The sequence below is a fragment of the Teleopsis dalmanni genome, chromosome 2 (genome assembly GCF_002237135.1).
Source record: "Teleopsis dalmanni isolate 2A chromosome 2, ASM223713v2, whole genome shotgun sequence".
Lineage (NCBI taxonomy): Eukaryota > Metazoa > Arthropoda > Insecta > Diptera > Diopsidae > Teleopsis > Teleopsis dalmanni.
In genome coordinates, this window is record NC_051847.1 from 200,290,003 (window position 1) to 200,298,007 (window position 8,005).

Below are 8,005 nucleotides of genomic sequence, written 5' to 3' on the forward strand. Positions count from 1 at the left end.
TTGCACTTCCGCTGACTGCATGCAAGCCTTAATGCTACCATTCCTGCTGAAAGTGTTAAAGTTGACAACATAAATCCCAGTTTTCTGTGACTGCCACAATGCAGAAAGTCAACTTGATTCCAAAAATTCTGTAATGAATTTGTATTTTAAAATTTTCATATTCGTTAATACCAGAAATTGTGTTTTTTCCCTTACATTCAACAGTTCACGAATAAATTTCCATTTTTGCTGCTTGCTGCTCGCAGTAAATCTGCTTCCCGATTGAGATTGAGATTGCAGATGAAAAAAGCCTTCACTCCAGTGACACGTTCTTCTTAAAACTTAAGCCCAAATGACTGCTTCTTTGGAATCAAATAGTCGTCATAGCGATTAACGAAAAATGCACAATTTAAATTTTTTTATTATCGATGAAGGAACTTTGATGCTACGTGCATCACACAGCGCTGAGTCCTTATTATTCTGGCACACGCGATAATGAGCTGCAAGTTGACTTCCACTGTAATGTATCATTGCGTTTGAGAAGGTCTTTCCTCCAGATCACAACTTCATTTCACAGTGTCATGTGTGACATATGTGTGCTAGCATTTCATGTCGAGCATATGCTTTAAATTATATGTACTCGTATACTTAATTTTATTTTTAACATTGAGAGATTAAATGTTTTTTGATCTTTTGACTTTTTCGTTTTAAATAGAATTTTTATTCCAATAAAAAAGTGTCGAAAATTACCGAAATAAATTTTTTATGCATTTGTTAATGAGCGGTTTCATTAGTCTTAACATATAAATGGAAAATAATTGTAGGAAACGTGTTTTAAATAAAAATAAAGCAATTTGTAGCTATGAGTATTTATTAGAAATTCATTCAAAATATAAATAATAAGAAATCGCTATTAATTACGCATTATTTAACCATAAAATTTCAATCACTGAACCAGATTAGCATGTTATAGGATACTTACACCTTAAATTAGTTTCTTCAAACATCACCAATTTTACCGAAATATGCTCCACATACCAACTGCCATCAACTTCAAACTCACTAAAAGAAGTCCAGTCAGTCTCATAACAAACCACAAAAATTTCCACAATAATTCAGTTTAATTCTCCAGCACTTAGCATCATTAGTTTTGTTCAAAAAATAAGTTAAAAATTTAAATTTATAAGATAAATTTGTAAAACTAATGAATTCGAATAAATAAGTAATTTCAAATCAAAAACGCAGCGGTTCCGCCTCCACACCGGTTTACAGTCCTAGAATAAACAAACTATAATCTTAATTTTTTTTATGGTGAGGAGGTGGAATGCTTTATGCACCATCAAACCAACCGTCGTCGGAATGGTGCCCGACTTTCCAACATTAATATGTAGTATGCGAACTAAAACACTCTCTATTCGACCTATTCCCCCTCGGAATCACTTTAGCCTTACTTCGAACAGGGTCTCTTTTATGTTGGCATTTCAAGCCATTCTCTTGTGATTTTCGATCTTCGTCTAGACTTCCACTTTTTAACTACCATTTTCTTGATATCTGCACTATTTATTAGCCTAGCTTCTGGTTCTCTTTTCTAGGTCTAATTTATTCGCTATGAGGACTTGAACCATATATGACTCTATCGTTTGCCAGCTCTCTGTGTTCGATCTCATATTTTCCATCATATTTTCGGGATTTAACAGACTAAAGTTGAAAGTTAATAATTTCTCAATGGAATCACAAACATCAATAAACATTTTACATATGTACATAATAATAGTTGATATATTATTTAAATGCTTATCTGTAGAGTTATTATAAAGAAAATAGAAAATTCTAGTTTCAAGAAGTTAACTGTCATAGGTGTATCCTAGACTATATTTTTGTACGGGGCCATGAACTCAAAACTAAAATTATTCTTTATACGAAAAAAAATTTTGAATACTTCAGTCATATCTTCAGGCACTAAGAAAAACATGGTCTACATAAGTAAGTCATTGAAACTGGAATTGAAACAAGACGTGGTCCTCGTTGACGAACAATATCATGGCTGAAGAATCTTCATTAATGATTTAATAAAAGTGGAAGTAACGTTTTTAAACTCTTACTGAAAAATAGCGCTGGAACTATGGCAGATCTTTTGTGTCTAGCAACCAAATTATACAGAACATAAAATACCTTTGATAAAGTTCAGAATGTTCTTTCTTAAGAATTTGCTAACGTGAAATTTCTGCCCCTTAACGGTCTTCTGTTAACAACCGGGTAGTTACGAGGAATGTAAACAATTTCTTTCTTTAAGATACCACGTAGAAGTCGATATTTAGTCACTTTAAACAGATTAATGTTGTTTAGTCCGAGCTCAAGTAATGATGAATCGTCAGATATTTAGCCTAATATTGTCTAATATGAGAAATGCTTTATACAATATGAGTTAAAAAATAACCTCTTATTACTTTACCAACTTCTGCATATCCTTGTAGGCAGAAAAGTGTCTCTCTGAATTGGGATGTCTGGAATGTTTGGTTATATGAGGTTATTTTAAATGGTGTTAGATTTTTCTTTTATTTAATCAAATATTTTCCCTATTTAACTTCTCTCCATAGACGTTAGGAATGGAATGGTGACTAACTGACTTCTTCTTTTTTTCGGCAAAATTATTTCTTATTCTGTATTTCTATTTCTAATTCAAATAAGTTGAGGTTACATCTTTTGTCAGTATTGTTTAATTCCATATACTGATGGATAGTCATCATTAATTGACTATTTTTATTGACTATCCATATTATTATCAGTATATAGTATTAGAAGAATATAAGAATTTCTGTATCCTCTGATGATCAAATATAATATTAATTATCGAGTAAGCGAATGTCTTGTCAAGGTAATCTTTTCGAACCATCTAAATGATGATAAGTAATTAATCAAAATATAAAAACTTAATTTCTAATTAATTTATTATTGCTGAGTAATTTAAAGGAAATCCACTACTCCGTTTCATTCGCTACTCCGAAATGAAGGCCGCGTTGCAATTCCATTTGGCTCATCACACTCGGTATCTTTATGCGGTCGTGACAAACAAACGTGTCCTTCTCGATTTAAGCAAAAGTCACGTAGTTTCCAGGTAATTTAAGTTTGTAAAAAGAGTTGCTGATTTTTTCCTTCGGTTAGTGGCTTTAATGTTTGTTTGTTTGCGATTGCCATGTTCGAATTGTAATGCCAAAAACACGTTCCTGTAGTTTTATTCCTTTCTCTTCGTGCTGCAATGAAATGTGAGCAACGTGACTGCAATAGTGCGTTGAGGTCCTGTTTTTTAGTTTTCCTCAACTCAATTCCGACTCGAAGGAAAATACTTGCCATGATGAATAACATCAAAATATTAAAAATAATGCTTTTTCTTTTATAATATTTATTTTTCAGTTGTTATTGATTAGTTTCAAATGAAGTGAACGTGATTGATAACAAACCGATATTTCCAGTTTGAGAAAGTAAGACGATACTGTCATTTTTAAAGAGAAACTTTTGTAAAAATTATAAAAAATTTATTAAAAAAATTTTAATTATTTTTGTACTTCTTCCTTTGATATATACATATATATATACATGTACATAAAACATTTTTTAACATCATTGAACTATATGCAAGTACACTTTGCCATGAGGTTTGAGCTGTGGTTTATATTAGCAGTAGTGTAAAATGATTAAAAATGTTTAAGGTACTTATTATGGTATACTCCAATTAAGAGTACTTAAATCTTAAAATAAATTTATTAAAATCACAATGGTAAAGTTACTACGTGATAAATACTTTACTATGTACAACTCTTCTTCTTCTTCTTCTGGGTACCTTGTCCGCTTCGAACGTTGGCTGACATCATTGCGATTATGAGTTTATCTGCAGCCTCTCGAAAAAGTGATCTTATACTTTTATTGAACCATTGCCGTAAATTCTTCAGCCATAATATCTGAAGAGCCACGTTTGCTTGCAACGATTAATTTCAGTAGTCCGTACTTTTCCGGATGCCTCAGAATATGATCAAAAAACTCCAACTTTCGTCGGTTTACTGTTTCTAATGTTTCTGTCTCTTTGTTGACGCGTCGAAGTACCACTTTATTTGTAATTCCTTCTGTTCAGCTTATTTTCAGCATACGTCGATAACACCACATTTCAAAAGCTTCGAGTTTATTCATCGATGCAACAGATAGCGTCCAGGCCTTTGTCCCATAGAGGAGTTTGGAAAATTATGTACAACTACATTTCGAAATCAAGTATTATTGCCACACACCAAAAACTTCCTCTATTGATGGATATGGTCAATTCTTTGATATTAAAAACAATAACAATGTTTGCCATCTAATAAGTTATAAACTAATTTAACCAGAGTCTTGAACAGACCATGTGAATACCTAATCTGGTTTCGGTGGAAATTTTAGAAAGGATTTAAGTGCTTTTGATTTATAGACCTTTATTTTATTTGTATTTTTTTAAGTATTTAATATTCAGAAACCGAACCTGAATTGTTATTTTTCACTAAGATTAAATAAAATAATTCAAAGAAGTACATTGCTCTATTAAGAAGTATAAAATATAAGACAATAGAGTACGACAATAGAGTAAAATACGTTTATTTTCAGCATAGGGTAGAAAAGTTAGTACGGTAGAGAGCTTTAAGCTGTATTGGTTCGCCACATATTACATAAATTCTTAAGATAACCAAGGTCGACACCCTATAGCTAGTTTGCTTTCTCTTGTGTAAAATAAATTCACAGTATACTTTCGGTAAACAGCCTAGGATTATGTTAGTTGGATTAGATTTTTTTTGCTAAATAAATTCACTGCCTGATGGAAGAAATAAATTATTATTTGCGTTTCAAAAATTTGTTTAAACATATATGAAGAGAGCAGGAAGCCTTGCAGATTCTTTATATTGACTTTACAATGCAAACTTGAATTTGGGATTAAGTCTTTGGTAATAACACTTAATTGAAAAAAATATTATACTGTAAGTGTACTTTAAAAAACAATCTAAAATAAATCATATTTTATGTCAAAAGTTTATTTTGGTTGTTTTATGGGTTAAATGAAACATTTTATTTGTTAAATTTCCATATAAGTTCGTATCATAACTAAAATATTTAAATCTATAAAAATTTTTATTTTATGTCAATAATAAATTTTCGATTTCCATACGCAGAATAATGAGTAAAAGTAGTTTTCATACTCATAAAATCCTTAAGTTAACTACAAAATGATGTTCGTTAGCAATGTACAGGAAAGCCACATGATAGCATTCACGCATTACCATCGCAGACACAAAATACACAAAATACACAGAATACACAAACTACACAGAAAACAAAACAAACACACAAAAAAGTCATAAAACGTTGAATATGTCACATGCATACCAAAGTCAACGAGCATAATTCATCTTCGATGGCAACATTGTTACACAAACACAGATTTGCATGCAAAAGATGCCTGACACAGCGCAAATGGGAGCGTACACCGCAGGATACTCCATTCAATGAAAGGATGAATTTCAAAACCAAAGAAATCACTGTCACTGACATAAAATATAAATGAGGATAAAATCACAGTACTGCGCTAAAGCTCCGCAAACACTATCAATATATTAAGCAGAATAAGCAGCGCACATATGCTTTACTACTCGTAAATATGCGAGACTACGGATGGATGTCTTAGAACGCTAAACATAAAAAATGAGATAGAAATTTTTAGTATTTGGGAAAATACACTAAAAAAAAATAAACAAACTATATGAAGAAATCGTATAATCCGCGTTAAACTTAAATTTTTCATACCTCGCAAGAGTTCCATTTACGGTGCTGGAATTAACTTACACTTGTAGGAGTACTATTTGTAGCCTCAGTGAAGGGGGTAAAAGACGCCACTTCATCACACATGTTAAGTGTCTGCTAAATTGTGTAAGGATTAGTGACAACTGCTTGTGTGATTTTACGTTTCCGCTGTGTCTCTGCCACCATAAGCCTGTGTACTACTATTGTGTCTTTGGTTGTGTGACTGTGTAATTGTGTGCTATATACACCTCCAAGTCTGTCAAAGTACAAAGCTCTGTGAGTATCAATCAAATCAATTGAAGAAGTTACTGAAATGATTGACAATAGACACCAACAACCACAACAACAATAATGGAATAGCGTCAATCAAACCCCAACAACATGAAGAGAGAATAATATAAAGTTAAAGTGTGCGTAACTTAATTGGCGCCTTTAGGGAAGACATAAATCATTAAGCGGAACTGAAATAATACCATAAAAATAGTCTACAAAGCGGAAAACGAGTACATAAAATTTCGGTTAATATGAAAGCAGTTTTTAACATTTCTACATAAATCTCTAAATTTATTAGCAAATTTATTTTTGAGAAAAGAGTTCTATTTATTAACAAATAAAAGTTCATCAGAGCGCTGGAAATGTAAATCTAAACGTTTATTTAATAAGAGTGAAAAGTTGGATGGCGGTTATATGGTAAAAATGGATGTGAAAGAGATAGTTTTATGTATCATAAGTAAACATATATATATATAAACTATGTATAAATAATCTATATATATATAATCTAATATATATATGATCTATATATATATAATCTATATAGTTCAATTTCATATTGCCTTTTAAGTAATATCGTTTTAAAGTCAGTCATGTTAGTTTTCATAATCTTATAAAAATGGATTGAAAATTGTTTAGATAAGCAGAAGAAAACCATGCTTTACATTGTTATGGTTAGGTTAGATTGATGTGATGGCCCCGTACACCAAACTCTACTTGAACACAGGTAATTGCACAACACTTTAATAAAAGAGTTACTTATGTGACAGAGAGAGATCTCAGAAGACCACCAGAAGGGTTATAAAAATTGAAGAGTCGTTGCATGACTAACTTTGAAAAGAACAGGCACTACTGTTCCATATAGGTAAAAGTAAATCACCCTGACAAGTATACAAACTTGCTAATATTTCTAATTTAAAAAAAATGAAACCTTTGTAATTTGTTTAGAAAGCAGTTTCAAAGATATTCTGCAGTAAATTTTCTGCTGGCCAATGATGGGTTAGCATCTTTCCTTCTCTCTAGAGTCGAAGCCATGACAAAAGTCGTGATGAGGTGAACAAAGTTTTTTCCCAATGTCTCCCTAATACAATATGGGTTTTCACATATCAGTACTGAGTAGTTATCTATCAGTACCAAAACCGTAATATCGATATCGTAGTAATGAGTATAAGCTTCTTGTTTAAATTGAACCAAGTATTCTTTAAAGTCTGAAAAGTATCTACACTTATGCCGACTATGTAATATATTGCTAAATATTTTTGTTTGATAAGTTTAGCCATTACAAATATGATATCAATATAAATGGCATAAATTTCAGAGAGCAGTGTGTATGCTTATCCACTCTGCAGTTGTACCATCCAGATACCGAGATGAGTTGGCGACTGACAAGTCACGCCAAGTATTTGAGAAAAGCTTAGCATTCTTGGACCATAAATTGTAAATTTAAAGTGCTTGATAAAATTTGGTAGCTTAACTATCCGAAAGATGTCCGAGCGGAGTTAAAGACCAAAGAGATATAGTTCTAGTAAAGGCCCGATAAACATTCCGAAGTCATTCGTTATCGACGACAAATTGCCACTTATAACCCTAGGTTTTGTAAAAACTACTACTAAAAACTATAAAGACTCCAAACACAGACTATTTTATAATACCAGTCGGAATGGCCTTAATGACCTAGTAATTCTCATCGTGGTGCAATTTAAATTTTGGAAGGGCGTACATAGTTATAAGTTATACAAGTTATAATTAAAAACGTTAGTTTTATAAAGTTTTTGAAATAGGGTTAGGGCTCACACGTATTTTTTTCAAAACTGAATTAGTCATAGAAAAAGCATTTCATAGAAAACCACAATTCATATAATGCCTGTTATATGTTATTATACATTGTATATTAGTTTCATATTTATATTTCTTTTAGCATTAAAAAATAATATATCTA